Source organism: Hibiscus syriacus, unplaced genomic scaffold (assembly GCF_006381635.1).
Source record: "Hibiscus syriacus cultivar Baekdansim isolate YM2019G1 unplaced genomic scaffold, ASM638163v2 tig00110831_pilon, whole genome shotgun sequence".
Classification (NCBI taxonomy): domain Eukaryota; kingdom Viridiplantae; phylum Streptophyta; class Magnoliopsida; order Malvales; family Malvaceae; genus Hibiscus; species Hibiscus syriacus.
Window position 1 is genome coordinate 3432403 of NW_024062882.1, and position 18833 is coordinate 3451235.

The 18833-nt window shown below is 35.8% G+C and overlaps 1 pseudogene; it reads right to left on the reverse strand.

Annotated features, from left to right (window-relative positions):
• Nucleotides 1-2620: 2620 nt before the first annotated feature.
• LOC120142707 lies at nucleotides 2621-7813 on the reverse strand (annotated as a pseudogene).
• Nucleotides 7814-18833: the final 11020 nt, after the last annotated feature.

An 18833-nucleotide genomic window follows, 5' to 3' on the forward strand; every position in this document is an offset into this window, starting at 1 on the left:
GCGACTCAAACTATCGTATCACTATGTTTGCAGAGTGCCACTTATAATTGCATAATACAACAACGACGTCACGATACACCATAAGTGGGACACCTAAAAAATCCCGCCGATAATAATTGATTGATCTCTTCGTCGACATATGGAAGCCAAGAGAACTGTAAATATTAAACATCAAAGTTAGTATATATAAAGTTAAAAAGATTCAAAAAAAATCGTATGTCATACCGTATATCGACCCGATGTCGATCCTTATCAGTATGTCGTGTGTAGTGGCACCTGCCAACTTTGTCTCGGAGATTTTATGACGCCATCTAAAATATTTTAAAATAAAAACTATTATAAACAAGCAAAAAAAATAAATTTACGAAATAAAAAAATAATTAAATAAAGTTAAACAATTACCTTGCAGCTAGCAGAAACTCGACCAAAGCTGTTATAACTGGCGTATCAAACAACCAGCTACATCGGCTTTTTGACCATGTTGGACAATTACGGCCTTGCAAAGCTCTTGGTAAAGAAAGACCAAAATCGCCGACCCCCAACTGGTATTACGCCAGACAACGAAGTCTTCCAAATATCGTAGATATTGTGTGTGCACCAAATTACCGAATTTTTCCAGTAATAATATCCCTCCGATCACTTGGAGAAGAAATGCTCGAGAGCGAAAACAACCTTTGCCTCGGTAGACTTGTTCGTGACTTGGAATTCAGACTCCAACCATATTATCATCACCCGATAACCCCTCATGAGTCGGATGGTAACATTCCCCAAAACATGATGAATCAACGTCGCGGGGTTGTACATGTTCTACGCAACCACAGGGGCTCCATTCACAGGAACACCGAGTCAGTAAGTGACGTCTTCCAGAGTAATCGTCGCTTACCACTCGGGAAAGTGGAACGTGTGCATCTCGAGCTGCCAACGTTGGATCAAAGCCTCAATCAACACCGTGTACACCTTGAAGCCACGTAAAAATAAGGTCGAAAATAGATCGGATTGATGTAAACACGTCATCATCCGCTGATGTGACTCTCTGGTTATCATCTCCGACTACGAATACCCCATTTATCGTTGTTCGACACACATTGGATCAACGAAACATGGGAGTTATCCAACTGCAACATATATTCTTGGGTTGACATTTTTTGAGATTTTGACAGAACATATGAATTTTTGTAATTTTTTTATAGATTCAGGGTTTAGTGAAAAATTAAAACCCCAAACCCTATTTATAACCTTACCTCCAACGATTATAAACGGTTGCAAATTTGAAATATCCAACCAAACTCTTCACCTCGAGATGACGAGTTCTATGTGCCTGTTGCTGTTTGACTGCCCGTTGACCAACGACTAGTAATTTTGAATTTGAATGAACTGGTCACCTCGACATGATGAATTCTCACTATTTTTTTAATTTATATATATATATATATATATATATATTATTTTTTTTTAAAATATTTTTAATGGACTCGTCACCTTGGTGTGACAGGTCATTAACACCCAATTAAAATAATAACCCACGTGAGCCCACAATGCGGGAAACATTAAAAATTAATATATGAAGGAACTCGTCACCTCGTGGTGACGAGTTCGGTGTTTACTGTAGAGAATACCGTATTTTCTAAAATAATTTATGGGTAGGCCCAATACCCTAAATAATTTACCCGCATGGGGTATTGGGCCAAAAAAACCTCCCATACTATGGTTGCAAAACCGATACTAAATTCCTCCTCAATCGTTTATTACTCATCAAATACCCCCAAGCCTTTAAAAGCTCAACCACCAGACCGTACTCATTCTTCATTTCTCTCCTACGGTCGAAATCTCCGATGAGATTTTGAGTTTGTTGCTGTCAAACGTCGATGGATCAAATTCTCTCTGACAAAAATCTCCAATGGAATTTCGAGTTTGTTTCTGTTAAACATCAATAGATCAAGACTTTGATCGAATCACAGGGTCGTGAAGTCCCAAGAATGAAGTGTTGCGCAAGCTGATGAACCAGCATGATGCTCAAAACTGATCCCCGACTCGTCAGGAAAATGGTGTTGATTACGGCGGAGCAACCAATTGTCGCCAAAATTTCAACGGAGCTTACCCTTCAACGGTCGTGGAATGAATTGTTCGAGTTCAATAAACGGGAAGAAGGAACATGAACAACCATTAGCAGACAAGCAAGTTAATGGGATGAAAATGACAACGGCGATAATGTTGGGTTAATTTCAACAAACATCCTCAAAATTATGCTCTAAATTTTAAATGGATCCCCAAATTCATAAACTTTCAAATTAAGTATTCAAAATATCAATATTAACATATCCTATCATTAATCTAATCATTAATCTGAACCTGAAACAACTCAAATCTGACGTGCAGCATATATTAAGCAAGTAGATAACTACATTTCTTAAATTGAAAACACAAGTATTTTAAAGTATAGTCTTCTCACTCACTCAATTCCCAAACCGTAAATTGGTTTAAACTCGGTTTTTTTCCGTCCGATCGGAGTAGAAAAATGTGTTGTCCAAAATTGAACTTGGAACACTATGTCAACAATAACTTAAATCGCTCGAGTTTCGAACCGAGTTCAGGCAACAAATGCTTCATCTAAAAGGGTTTTTTTTAATCAAGAAAAGTACCAGCAGATTACAAAATACAGACAACAAATGCTTTCGGAGCTTTTGAATCTAAAATCAATTGCCTGAATTCCCACCCCATTTACATTTCAATTCTTCTTTCGATGATCCGAAGAGGGAATATCATTACCTGAAACTTTTTTGGGTGAACTTCCGGGAACAGTTTTTGAATTGTTGAAGCACCAGCGAGCATTTTCGAACCATTTAGTAACCTGTATGAAAGAACTAATATAAGAAACCGAAAAAAGAGGAACGAAATAAAATGGTGTTAATGAACATTTTTTACTAGTGAACTCCAAATGGAGAAAGCTAAGACCTGTCGGAAAGTAATTCCAAGCTCTTTAGCTAAACTCTCTTTCTCCGATCGGTCTGGGTACTGATTTTGCTTGAAAGATTTATTAAGTCCCTGCAATACAAGATATAGACAAAAATTATAATAGCAAATTGATCTCTAATGATGACACACAAAAGCTTGATTGTACATTTGTACTGAAGTTTTCGCTCTTGTTCCCGATTTATTGAAGCATTGTGAGAACATATTTACCTGTGTTACAACTTCTCCTAGTCTTTTATATGTTGATGAACCAGCCTGTTTACTGCTTGAGCCAGGTGTGCAAGCGCCTCCAGGTGATTTAGCAGGCGATTTGGCAAATGGCTTAGCAGGTGATTTAGCAGGCGATTTTGCATGTGATTTAGAGGGTGATTTAGTGGGTGACTTAGCAGTACCCTTACGATTTGAGAATGTTGATAAACCAGCCTTTTTACCACTTGAAACAGGTTTGGCAGCCTTTTTATCAGCAGTAGCCTTATGTTTTGACCTCTGCCGAGTGTTTCTCCTAGTCGTATTCTCCATCTCTGCTGGCTTTTGCTTTAAACCATTGGAAACTGAGACACTCATGGTTAGAGAAGCATTTCCATTCGGTTGTGCTGAAGCCACTTCTGCATCACGTTTCTTCCTTTTTCTTGGTGCCAAGGAACCATTCCAATCGTCATCGTCACTGGAACTAGAAGGAACATTGCCATATGTCTCCTGTATGTAGCCAAAAAAAAAAGGGATTAGCAAATCATCAAGGAAATAACCAAAACAGTAAATGAATGAGGATAAAATGCTGAAATGATTTATGACAGGAGAACATCATGACTAAGAAACGACACTTACATCATATAACCTTTTGTAGTCCAACCTCTGAATGCTTCGTTTATCAGATACAATAGCACCGTTTTCTTCAGAAGCTGGTTCCATTATTGATAACAGCTCATCATTTATAGACTTCTTTCCACCAAGTTTACGTTTTTGACTCTTGGAATTTCTGGAAGCACCATTATACATGGGGCCTCCATCTTTTTGAGAAGAAATATCATCTTCTACTAATATAGCTCCAAGATCCTCAGAATCAGAGGTAAAATCAGAACTTGAACTTTCCGGCTTAGCCACCTTATCATGAAGCGGGCCATCAGGATCATAATTGTCATCCTCTGAGTCTTCAGATGGAAGCCCCAAAAAAGGATCAACATTAGCTGGTGCTTCCAGTTCCTCTGATGCAGAAGTGAAATCATATTCATCAGAACTTGAATCATCCCCTGATCTTTCTCATCATTTTTTAAAGTATCAGGATCATAATCATTATCATCAGAATCATCCGAAGGTAGTCCAAAGTTAGGATCCTGATTTTGTCCGCCCGCAGCAAGTGCTGCCTCTGGAAAGACTTTCTGTTGATATAAAGGAACATGGTGAGGAATAAAAAAATCAAAGTACTAACTAATGGAAGTAAGAAAATATGTAATTGACCTCCCAACTGTCAGTGAGAGAAAGATTTGTTTCTTGAGATTCATTAACCAATTCAATACAATCAACTTTGCAATCACATCCAGGGCATAGCCAACCCTCATCATCTGGAGGAACTGTAACACAGGAAGAGGTGAAAAGTAAAGTATTATCAACATTAAAACAATTCAAAATCCAATATACCAAATTTGAAATATCAAGTAGGCAATGGAGAGTATTACTGTCTTCCTTTAGCAAAGGCGGCTGCAAGCAATATTGATGGAATCCTCGATCACAATCACCATCACATAGTATGATATCATTGTTTGCAGGGAGGTCCTTTGACCCGCATTTTGCGCAAAATATCTGCAATGAAAGGATTTCAAGCCTAAGCATTTCAAGTTCCAAGACTCGAACTATTATCATCCACAAGAAAATAGCAACCAGGAATATATAGGCAATGCTTATAACTATAGTTTTCCTACATCCTCACTGTCAATTTCCCCTTCAGAATCAAACAAAGATTCTGGAAGCCTTCCTTCAGCACATAACAAATCAATATGTTGAAACAAATCTCTAATTTTCAATTTGCGCCGAAGAATTTCAGAAGTAGCACGTTGAAGCTCCTTTTCTGGCTTTAACTTTTCTAGGCTGCAGGGTACACAAACATTTCAAAGCAATAAATAGACATTAGCTATCCATGATAGTAAGCCAGTAATGGACCATCAGACAGTGAAAGTTACAGTGTATTCTTATATGCTTAAAACTTTTTTTTTTGCTTTGTCCTCCCTTTAGCAATTATAAGTAACCTATAACAATACCAAATTTGAGAACGAGATGAATATTTTTTGCTTCGTCATAAAATTTAGCTCATAAAAAATATTGCAGCAAATAAATACAGGATAAAACAGTATAATAAACACACCTCAGTCCCTTCCAACCTTCTGTAGAGTATGCATCAATCAGACTTCGCTCATAGTTTATTCGCTTCAATAAATACCTAAGATGCTTCCTGGTTCTTGAATATTCATCGGAAACTTCTTTTTTCCCTTCCCTCTTTCTCTTCCTCCTTTTTTTCTGCTCGCTAGAACGAACATCAACCAAACTATTGCTTGACTCAGTGGCTTTAGATTTCTCTTGTGATTTTGAAAGCAAAACCCTGTCACTGCTTCTCAAAGTTCTTGGCGGATAATTTTTCTTTACATTTTTGGAAGTTCTTCCACCCCTACGTTGGCCAGAATTCTTAGGTGTTTTTTCATGCTGTTCCACACTAGATTTTTTTGAAATGTCTTCACAGTGGAGCTTTGGTTGTAGAATGCTAGGATTTTCTGAAGCAAAATCTTGTGGCAATCCTAAAGGATCAACAAGAGTACTATTACTGGTATGAATAACATCATTCGCACCTTCAGAAGGAGATTGCAAATGTTTGTCACAATTACTCTTGTTTATATCTTCAGGATTCAATTGCAATGCTTGATTAAAAACATTAGTTGGTAAACTTTTTTGTATACCATTTGGTAAACTTTGAGAATCAATACCATTTGGTAAACTTCGAGAATCAATCTGTTGTTGCTGCTCTAGTGGTTCACCAAATTCCTCGCATATCTTTTCTGAACCAAAGCTAACTGTAGGCTCTGCACTATCAAGCTCAGTACATGAAAGTTTATCAGTCTGAATGTTCTTGCTTGAGTCCTCAGGCAACAACCCTAAACTTTCACTAGCAGTATTATTGGACAAATCATTACAAACTGGATGTGAATGTTCAGCAGGAAGATCACAAACCAAAGTACAGGCTTCTTCACGTTTATTTTCAATAATTTCAGAACCAGGGTTCTTGTCTGATGTTTCCTTGTGCATAAATCCAGAACTATACTCATGAGTCTTTGGCGATACAGTCTCTTGATTATGCTCACACACACCATGAGAAAGGACTCCCAAATGTTCAGCAGAAGATGGTTTATCAATACCAGAATGAGACACACCAATGGCAATTTCTGCTGATTCACTTTGTGCTATTGCATTGCCACATTGATCTTTATTTTCTGAAAATTCAGTAATTAAACATTCACTACGAAATTCATTGGCCTGTTCTGATATACTTTCTTCCGGCTTAAAATGGTTTCCCTTTTCACTCTTTTCTTCAGATGAAGAAACGCCCATATTTCCAACCTTGATCATATCAATTAGAAGGCTAAAAATGCTACATAACAGCACCGATATTGCAACAATAAGTTGGAAATTTTTTATTTAACAAATAAATAAATTAATGAAGTTTGACAAAGAGGAAGGTAAAGTTATTCAGATAAGAGAATCGAAAGATCCTAACATAAAATATAAAACCGAAAAGGGATGAGAAAAAAATGGACACGTCTAACAATGCACAATACATAGTAAGTTATGACAAGAAAATTCAAGAGATTTCCACTGTATTTTCAACAAAACTGAGAAATCAAATCTCCCATTTACAAAATTTGAGCTTTGATTTCCAAAAGAAATACGATTTTCGAGCAACTATAGGGGGAACATGAGAGGGGAAGGGTGATATGGTGAATTTGGATTTGGAAAAACAATGCATGATGTATCACCCAGCTAATAACACCATGCATCACCCTTTCTTTAATGACATTGGAAAATTTAGACCAAAATTCAGCAACCAAACAAAATGCAAAAGAAAGTAGAAACAAGAATTTGCTTAAAAAATCAATATAAAGATATCAGCATTACACATAAAACACCTAATGTGAAAAATACAAACAAAATGAGTCGGAGAAAACTCAAAGTGAGCTATCTTAAACAAACAACTATCTCTTCAAAAACAAGGTCATTCTAAGCTCCAACTTAACAACATTCATGAAATCAATAATATGCATTTACAAACGTACATATCTTTAATCCACTACCATTTTCCTGCACTACTTATTACTTTAAACTACACATAAACCAATCTTTCAGCATTTAACACAAATAGAATCCTCAACATCCAGGCAACATATTCTTAATCAAAACCCTAAAGGTGTACTCATTCAGTTTCAATCTAACAAAAACGCTCAACTTCAGCTTAAAAGAAGAAGCTGACACCAAATACGAAACTTATGCATATATAAAAAAAAACCAAAATTAACACAAAATTAGTGTCCTAAGCTAACATTATCAGCTCCGTAATGGAAAAACCAAAGAAAGTCGAAAAAGTTCGGCTGTTTCGAGTCTTTTTTTCATCCCCCCTTTTCTTAGCCTATGCTTTCTCGGCATCCAAACATGAAGCAAACAAATCGAAAAGAGATGAAGGTGTTAGATGAACTGACCTTGAATCTCGCTTCGTTCGGCGAATTATGCACTGAGAGAGATAATGAGATCTTTTGCGCTGCGCGCGTAGAAGAAGAGGGGGAGGGAAAGAGGGGAATAGGCAAAAGAAAAAGCGTGAAAGCAAGAGCGAGAGTGTGATTTTGTAAGAATAAAAAGGGTTTGAGAATTGGGCCTATGATAGCAATTTTAATCGGATTTAACGGATTTTGACTCGTTCTATTTCGGTAAGTTTTTATATTAAAATTTGAGTTTAATTTGGACCAAATTAGATCGAGTTTAGATTGAAAATTTAATGTTATATATTTTCTTTAAAATTTGATTGAATTTCGAGTCAGATGGACTTTTTAAACTTGTATTGTATCTGATACTAATTTTCGGATCAAATTTAGATCGAATAAAAACTAGTCTGACGTCATCCCTATGAGCTTCAAAATCTATTCATAGGTAACTAATAAATCCAATCTTATTTAAAGTTGATAAAACTATAATATGAATTATCAAGTTCTAATCCGATAGCTTCACATTGAGAGATTTTCTAACATCGTTGATACGGGAAAAATCAATCGGAGAACTTCATCTACTTTAAACACAGGCGATAACAACATTAATATTTCGGGAGGATTCTGTTAGCCCTTAATATGATTTACCTTGTTGCACCATAAAAAAAATGGTCTGGTTAATTGAACCAATAAGATAAAATTAGAAAGGGTAAAGTACGCAGTCAGTATAATACCCTAAAACTTTGGCCAGTGACCAAAATGAATAAATTGAAAGTTTAGTGGCCAAAGTTTAAATTTGGGAAAAGTTTAGAGACCATATGATAATTTTCCTAAAAAAATTTTTATCCCATAAATGAATAATTTACCCCAACAATGATATTTTTGTATCACTCGAATTTTTGATTCGGAGTTCGTGTTATAAGTTATAAAGCGATAAAGTATGAGAAAAATTCGGATAATCCAATTGAATAAGTTTTTTTAGATATTTTGAAGGATGATAAGGAAAAGTCAAGAATGTCATTTTCATATCTTAAATTAGTAGTATTTAACATGGACCATTGGATTTAAGTTGATTTTCCATGTTAAATCAGGATCGTCGGATGAAAATGGTGAAATTGTAATTTCAGGAAACTTCAAGGGCAAAGTTGGAAGCTATTAATTGTTTGGTCATCTTTGACCTTAGTGATCATAAAGGCAAAAAGGTCATTTGATATTAAAATGAATTTTTAATTTATTTTAATTATATTAACGACAAATGACTTAAGATATTTTAGTAGAAATTTCATGATAATTCCTCTCCATTTTTGTAACGCACTGAATCTCAGGTTAGGAGTTTTGGGTTAATCTGAATTGGGCCTTGGATGAACCTCATATCTTGTAAGAAGCCTTGTGTAACAACCCAAATTTTGGGCTAGTAGTTTCGAATTTATCCGAGAAGATTGGGGACCTGTGATTTTTCATAATTAAAGTTGTTGGGACGTGTTGGGCTTAATCGGGTTGGAATTGAGCCCAATTAGTCATAAAGGGGTTTTTTAAAGTGTAGAAAGATGAGGAATGCTCTATCGTGTGATTTTCCCATTTTAAAATGATGAAGCCTTTTTATTTCTTTCATCTTATTCTCCTCTCTATTTTTTTCATTTCCATTCTTCTTCTTCATTTCCAAAGGCCCAAGCTAAAGGTGAGTATTTTGAGCCATTCTTACATCTTTTAAATTTCAATTTTGTTCCTAATCCTTCTCGTAACATCGTTTTAATAATTCAAGCCATGAGTTTTTATAGCTAAAGAGAAAAATTATGGGAAATCAAAGTGGAAGGGTGTGTGGCTAAGCAAGGAGTTTCATTTCGGGATTCAAACATCAAAGTAGTGTAATTCTAATATTTTGCAGTGTTAAGGTTTTCTTAAATATAAAGATTTGCTAGGATTTGAGTATTTAAGTATTTTAGGGTTTATATTTGATTTCATTATGAAATGAAATTTTAGAGGTTAAGAATACATTTTTGTACTTTTTAACCTAAGTAACTCTCTGAAGCTTTAGCACATGATTAGGAACCAAACTAAGACATTAGTGACGATTTTAGTTTTTTTCGAGCCTAAATAAGATAGTTTTGGGTTAGAGTATCGATACTGGATGAATAATATCGATATTGGATGAATTAGGAAGAAATTTAGGGTTTTTCTAGCACGGAGTATCGATATTGAGGGAAAAAGAATCGATACTGACCCCTAAGTATCGATACTGAGGGTTGTAGTATCGATATCGGATGCTCAATATCGGACCACTGATCTCCATACTGAACGAATGGTCTCCATACCGAAGGGCTTGTATCCATACTGAAGGCTTGATATCAATACCTAAAGTGGTTGGGTGACTTCAAGATGTCAAATAGACTCAAGAGTGAGAAGTTTAATATTGGTTGAGATCGAGTATCTAGCATGGGTGAGGGATGTTAATAAAATGCCCTTGGGAGCAGAAATTACCTTTATAGGCCTCGTATTGAATATCTAATAATGAAGGATATTTGCAGAGGGTGTATCAACAAGTGATATGACGAAATAAACCAATTATGAAATAGATGAATTAAGAGCAGGTAGAGTATCACTAACCAATAATGAACCCGAGTCAGGTATTGGGCTAGATAGTATCACAACCAATAAGCAGTAAACATAATAATCATCATAAGACCACGAAACACATAGAGACTTCTCTAAAGACAGAAAATAGCTAAAATGTCCTTAAGTAACGAATGACTAGAATAGAGCAGCTTAATAACAAATAACAGTAACATACTAATAAACCTTTACACAACATTCTAGATGAGAGAACGAGCGAGATAGGCACTTCAATGGCTAACTAGGGCACGAGTATCAAACACTCAAGAAGAGTGAGTTAGCGATGTCAGAGTTGTGTGTCCTTTGGGACCTTAAATATGCATGTATAGTTGCATCATTCAGTACAACAGACTCCTTAAAGCTTGGCTTGATGGCTCTATGAGACAAAGCAAATGCTTTAGTTGAGCGGGAATTACACTGATGGTATGTGACACCGGGTTCCCTTAGTTAACTAGTGTTTGTTGGCTATGTAAGACCATATACTAGTTGGATTTACATTCAACTAATACATAGGAGTATCAATGTCATATTTAGATAATGCGTATAAATTATAGTCATCAGGGTTAGAGACCCTTTAAATATGTACTCATGGTGAGACCCTTTAAATGTGTACTCATAGTGAGACCCTTAATAGAGGATTAAGGGAAGCACGAGACTTCTATTTCAGCGATAGAATAGTTAACCCTTAAGTATGTAGCACTTGATCTAGATCATGCATGTATCTACTGCTTAGTACCATGTCTTTAGCATTCTTGTGTTTATGAAACTCTTAATGCTACTATAGATTAGCGATTATACTACTAGGCTTTGTAAGCTCAGTCTTCGGATATTTTTCATTGGTATGTTAGTAGCTTGAGCAATTTATGGAGCACCTTTGCACCAAGACTTCCAACATCTCTGTCAGAGTATTGTATTGTATCTTTAGTGGGCATGTATATTCATAGAACCTTACCTATGTACTTGAGTTGTAAACTTCAAGATGTATTATTTTGTTTTAAATTATGTGTCATGGAGCTCCGTTTTATCAAATATTTTTATAACAATTATTTATGTTTTATTTATGATTCCATTCAACATATTTGAAAAGAAAACGAATAGGTTTTGTAAATTAGGGGTTGCTTGGGTAGTCTAATGTGGCACTTTAGGCCAATTGGGTTTAGGATGTTACACATTGATCTAAGTTTGAGTGAATTAGGGATTGGGTTGAGCCCCAATAGTGGATAAAAATGGCATTTTTAGATTGTGAACAAAGTTAGGAGGACCAAGAAGGTGATTATACCATTTTAATTTTGAAAAGATGAAACCCCCTTGATGATAACACGTCCTTCCCTCATCTTTTCCCTCATTTACTTTGTTATTTTCCTATTTCATCCATATCATTTCCTCTCAACCTAGAATGAGAAAAAGTGTTATCTTGGTGGCTTTGCAACCTCAGTTTGGAATTCTAAAGGTAAGATTCATAACCTCCATCTTTAGAGCTTCAAATCAAACCCTTAATCTCTTCATTTCACCATGATTTCCAAATGTGGGTTTTAGTTGGGGGTTAGGAACCTATTGTAAATCAGCACGTTTTTTGGTGGAATAAGACCTTAGAAAGTGTTCTTAATCCTTCTTAACCTCTAAACTCGGATAGTAACTTTTATGGTTGATTTTTTGTTAGTGAGAGAAGTAAGAGAAAGCTTCAAGGGCAAGAAAAATGAAAAGCTTGTGCTTAGGTGACTTGAGGTGTTACTTTCAGCAAATAAATCAAAGGTAACACACTTCTAACTCATCTCTACCACATGTTGATCACTAGATAAGTTTTTGGGTAGGTTGCATGAGTTATGAAGCATGTCCATGGTAGGTGCATCTTTTGATTTTTTCAGTATGTTAAAAGACCTTTTATGACATGTTTTAATCATCAGTAGACTTTAATAACAATTGGAAACCTCAGTAGGGTCTTTGAGGTATACATTTAGCATTTTCCATGCACAAAATAGGGTATTTCTAGGCACGAGTATAGGTTGTGGAAGAACAATATCGATATTATTCATCAATCAGCGTAAAATAAGAGAGTCTTAGAAATGGAGTATCGATACTCTTTCATGGAGTATCGATACTGTTAGTCTGGTCTCGATACTTGCAGGGTGGTATCAATACTGGGAGCACTTAGCGAATTCCAATAGTCATTTTTGGTATCGGTACTCAAGGGAGTATAGTTACTAAGGGTAGAGTACAGATACCCCTAGTAGGGGTATCAATACTAAGGTATTTTTCAAAGCATCAAAGGCGATTTTGGTATCGATACCATAGACCAGGAGTATCGATACTCAAACTAGAGTATCATACTAAACTTTTGCTAGTAGTCTTCAATAAGTTAGTAAAATCGATACCAAGAGGGTGTACAGATACCCCTAGTAGGGTATCAATACTAAGGTATTTTTCAAAGCATCAAAGGCGATTTTGGTATCGATACCATAGACCAGGAGTATCGATACTCAAACTAGAGTATCAATACTAAACTTTTGCTAGTAGTCTTCAATAAGTTAGTAAAATCGATACCAAGAGGGTAGTATCGATACCTATAAGTCAGTACCGATACTCAAGGCTTAGTATCTCTACCCACAAATAGATTTGGATAATAAAACCAAGGGATTTTAAGGGTTAGTTTGAGGGGCCCAAAACAATAAAATGTCAACAAATAAAACTACAAGTTAGAATAATAATTAAATTCAGAAGCTAGAAACAATAACAACTAGGATTACATAAAACTAGCCTTGTTTGATGCTTGGGAAACAACTACGACACCTGAGTCTCTTTAGCATAACATGATAATCTTAGTTGGATATCCCAGTCAGTGCCAAAGCACTTTAGTTACCGACTAGGTGCAGATGCCCCAAGACTTGACAGAGTAAGTTGGTCGGGTGTACATTTTCGGTGCAGTTTTGGATCTCACCCTAGATACCTGAGGGCATTTTAGGAAGGCTCTCTAAGATGCAGAACCCTCAGCCACACCATGATGCCTACTCAACAGTTCATATAAGCATTTTACATGTATTCATACATATGCCACTAGACAACTCATTTAAAGAATGCATGTATTACAATATAGTTATCAGTGTGGTATTAAGCTTGTAAGCTCAACGTTTAGAATATGATACCATGTGCATGTTATTATGAGACTAGTAGTAAATCATTATCGTCGATAGCAGTTCCAGTCCAACTAAGGTACCTGAGTACGTCTTGAGTTATTTTAGAGGGCATGTACTATTTTATAGACCCTTATGTATTTAGCCCTAACTCTGTTTTTGTAAAACCCAGTATTGTTATTACTTTGAATTTTTTGGGAGCTCCCCATATTTTGTAAACTCATATTATTATTATGTTTTATTTTATTTTACTATGGATGGATTTTTATCAGTTTTTTTCAATCAATTTTTAAAGAAAAAGTTTTGGTTTATCCACTTCGATGATCCTGTGTGACATTCTAATCTCTCGATCTTCGGGTGGTGTTTCATTTAGTGTATCAGAACATTAGGTTTAGTCGTTCTTAGGACCCAAGGGTTAGAGTTAGTCAACATATATACATGTACATGCCTCTAGAGAGTCAAGATTATTATAATGACTGGAATGACGATAATAACCTCAATTTATTTCTCAATTTAAGAAAAAACTTATGGCAGATGACGCAACATATTATAACACCCCCAAATTTTAGGCTAGTAGTTTCAGGTTTACCCGAGAGGTAAATGGACCCCATAAAATTTATAATTCAAGTAGTTGGGCTTAACTAGGTTGTCTTGGGCCTAATTAGCAAAAAATGGGTTTTTAAATAGTAAAATATTATCAGGACCAATAATGTAAGCCCATTTTAAAAGATGGAGACTTTTATATCTTTTTCCATTTTCTTCTCTTCATTTTCTTTATTCTTATTTTCCTCATCCCATTTTTCCTCTCTAAGCTTTATAGCAAAAAGGTAAGATCTTGATCAATATTTATGCTTAAAATTCCTCTTTAATCCCTCTATTAAACTTATATTAATGTTTCAAAGCTTTGGCTGTAAGAAAATTTAAGGGTTTTATCATCCAAGTCATGGTGGAGGATGATTTCTAGTTAAAGGAGCTCTATTTCGGAATTCAATTATCAAGGTAGTGTATTTCTAATCCTTTGGAGTATTGAGTTTTCATAAATTTCAATAAATTGTTAGGATTTGGATATCTGAGCATGTTTAGAGTTTACCTTTAATTCATGATCAAACCATGTTTTAGGTTTTAATAATGTGTTTTAAGACACCTTAAGACCCTAAACAACTTGTTAAAACTTTAAAGCAATATTAAAAACTAAACCAAGTCATTTAGAATGATTTTTAGGTGATCCTCAAGCCTAAATAAACTAGTTTAGGGTTTGAGTATTAGTAATGGGATAAATAATATTGATGTTGGTTGATTTGGGGATTAAATTAGGGATTTTAGAAGTGAAAATCGATACTGCCAGGGTGAGTATTAATAATGCCCTGCAGTAGCGATACTCAAGGTAACAGTTCAATACTGTGAGCCCATTTTTTGCAACATAATGCATTTTTGGTACCGATACTCATAGAGGTATTGATACTTGACCTTAAGGTATCAATACTAGAGTTAGATTATCGATACTACCACATTGTATAATCAGATTTTACCCGATTAAGGTTTGTAATAGCTAGGAATGGTCCGTAAGGATAAGACTTAGTAAGGACAAGACTTAGTTCGTGAGGGACATAAATGGCCAAAGGGGCCCAGTTACACTCGTAGGAGTAGCTTACAACCAGTGTAACCATAGCAGTCGTAACACGACCAAGTATCTTCAGTTGAACATAACAGATAGCTAAGAATGAAGGATTATTACCCAATGAGTACCGCTAAGTGGTATGATCGAATAATCATATTATAAAACAGCGGAGTCATTTATCACAAGAATGATCAAGAGTGTTGACGTACAATTATCCCTTTAATTCGAGGCCGGATTAAGGGAAAGCGTAGTAATATCAAATTGAGCATCGCTACCCAACAATGAACCTGAGTCAGATATTAGGCTAACCAAAACAATAAAAAGTAAATAGTAACCACAATAATCATCGTGAAGTCCTGAGATGCATAGAAACTTCTACAAAGTCAGAGAATGATTAAAATGCCCTTTTATAGAAAAAACCAAATCAATACAAATTATCAATAAAAACATACCAATAAAGCCTCGCTTAACATTCTATATGAAAGAACAAGTGAGATAACAATTAGGGAGAGTAACAAACATAATAACTCAGAAAACCTAGAAATAGTAACAGCTAGGATGTCATAAAACTAGCCTTTGTGTGAGACTTGGGAAACAACCAGAAAACTCGAGTTACTTTAGCAGTAGGGTGATTGTCTTGTTTGTCATTATGTTCAAGTATATACCAGTCAGTGCCATGACACTTCTCTCGCCAGCTAGGCGCATATGCCCCAAGACTCGATGAAGTAAGTTGGCAGGGTGTATGTTTCAGATATAGCTCCGGATATCACCCCATATACGAAAAGAGTCAGGTGTACATTTTTGATACTGTTCTGGATCTTACCTAGGCACCCGAGGTGGTGCTTGAGCTCAGAGATGCAGAACCCTTAGTTGTACCATGATGCCAGCCACAACTTGTATGTTGCATAGTAGTATTAGTATTGTATTCAAATAATGCATAGTAGAGTTAGTATTGCATTCAGATAATGCATAGTAGATTCAATATTGCATTCAAATAATGCATAACATAGACAATATTGCATTCAGATAATGCATAGCAGAGTCAGTATTGCATTCAAATAATGCACATGAGCATCAATACCACATTTAGACAATACACATTAGATACATCCAATAGGGTTAGAGACCCTTTAAAGGTGTACTCATGGCTAAGCTCTTAACCGAGGATTTATGGATGCATGAGACCCCTACTTTAGTGATAGACAGATAAGCCTTAAGTAGGTAGTACTTGATATAGACCATGCATGTCCTTACTACTTAGTATTATGTCTTTAGCATGCTTGTGTTTATGAGATTCTTTTGCTGCTCTAGATTAACGATTATATTGTTGGCCTTTGTAAGCTAAACCCTAGGATGTTTTCTATTGGTAGGTTAGTAGCATGAGCAGTTCGTGGAGCACCGTCACAGTAGGACTTCCAGCATCTCATTCAGAGTACCATACTATAGCTTAGTGAGCTTATGTATTCATAAACCTTACTTATGTATTCAATTTATTAAAATTCAAAGTTTGTATTATTTTGATTTTAAATTATGTGTCATGGAGCTTTGGCTTTTGTAAAATGTTTTATAACAGTTATTTATGTTTTATTATGATATCGTTCATCATGTTTAAAAAGAAAATGAATAGGTTTTGAAAATCAGGGGTTGCTTCGGTAGCCCAATGTGGCACTTTAGGCCCAACCAAGTTTAGGGTGTTACAAATATAGTTAAGATGATAGACGAGAGTCACGCCTCATTAGCAGCCAACACCAGTGATGAGTTTGTCCCTAATTCAGAGTAGAACGAGGTACCAGTAGACACAGGGGTCGAGGAGGAGACCTTCTATAGGGATCTCACCTCCTTACTTAGGTAGATCGCTAAGTTCTTACCTAGTACCCTAACTGCACCTCATCCCCCTTTAACAGCCCCAGTCTAGCTGGCCATGATGCTATATAAGATGATATAACATTTTAGCGTGAGTATATGTATCGTATCACTCAAGTAATAAAGTGGTAGCAATTGGTGTAACGGATGTCAAACCCATAGGGAGTAGAGTTTTATCATTAGAGTTTGCAAAAATAAGATTTATCAAGTATAAGAGACGCTAAAAAGAAGATAATAAAATCAATAAGGAAAAACACCAGTTCATGCTACAACATTCCAGAAAGTGCTTAGTCAACTATCAAATCAATGGATATAATATTATGAACTTCAAATCTCATGCAAACAATGCACACTCAATTTATGCGATTGGTTAACATTGACTAAAACCTTTTTAACTTATTTAACAACTTTCTTCAATTAAAGGTTCAAAACATTAACATCACTAATCAATTGGCCCACATACTTTTTAGCATACACTATCCTACTTAGCAACACCAATGCTCACAAAGGTATATAACAAATTGAATGAAACTATTTCTAGATTTAATCAAAAATACTATATATTTAATTATAAGTATTTCTACTCACAATCATAAAGTACTAAGCTCATAAAATAAGTATCAAAGTAAACACAAAATAAGAAATTCACAATATCATTTAACAAAAGTTTAGACATTCAAATCACTTCCTCTCAATAGAAGGACTTGAACGATGATCCACTGACAACTGATGCTATCCAGCAAGCTTCTTTTGTGCTACAATAATCTCTGGCAAGGGGCTTAAGCTTCCATGGCTCTTAAAGATTTAACGTGGAAAAATGGTACTTTGGATAACTCCCATCGTCATTTTTTTATGCAAATATACTTCTATTTTATAGTTTGGATAATAATTTATTCTCCTAATCAAATATGTCCATGTTTTTGGTGATATCTTGCCAAATGACAGTTGCCCAATCCAACTGTCCTAATCCAGAAGGTTATTCCAACCATTTAGAGCTTAGACGACCGCTGTAGCATCCGCTCAACATTTCCTGCAATGCTACAGCCTAAGTGTAACAATTTTAAGCAAAAAAAATCAATTTTAGCCCTTAGCAGCCCACAAGCTCCTATCATACAAAATGTATAAAACCAAGTAAATTTAATCCTAAAAATCTCTTAAACTTGCTCAGGTTCAAACTAAACCTAGGTGAAAAGGGCTACTTAAAATAACTATTTTGAAGAGTTATTAGGCCATAATACTCTAAGTGTGCCTAGTAGAGAGACTCTGTAGATACAAGACCTTTGATTTTTACGGGTCAGGGGATGACAATCTCATAGCAGCGACCAGTGGTGCCATTGACTGATGGGATGAGCTCAAGGGTAAACTACTTCTTAGATTGGTGCACCCTCAGACTGTTTCACCTTATCCCCAAGGATAAGCTCACATGTGTCACCATCTTGCTCAAGGGTGACGCCATTGACTGGAGGGAGACGTTAAAGTTGACTATAGAGCAAGAGAGACCGTCATGGGATTAATTCCTCTTCGAGTTCATATAGAAATACATAGAAAAGACTCACACTAATGATATGAAGGAACAATTTATACGAGAGGGAGTTCTTTAGACTGAATAGATATACTTAAGAGTTGGTTTTGTCAGAGGAGCACCGTTGTCATAGGTTCAGAGAGGGCCTACACTTGGACATCTTATCACATCTTGCAGTCGGTCCTCCTAAAGTGTTCGCAGAATTATCTCGTTAGCCAAAGGCGGTTGAGAATGTTTCGAGTTTAATGGCCAGACAGTTCAGTGAGTTTGTAGGACAAACTAAGAGAGCTCTCGAGTCAATGAGATCAATACAGACTTTAGCCAAGAGGGTCAGAGATAGTCAAGGTTTATGGGAACCCTCAATAGCCCAGTCTAGGAGAATTAGTCAG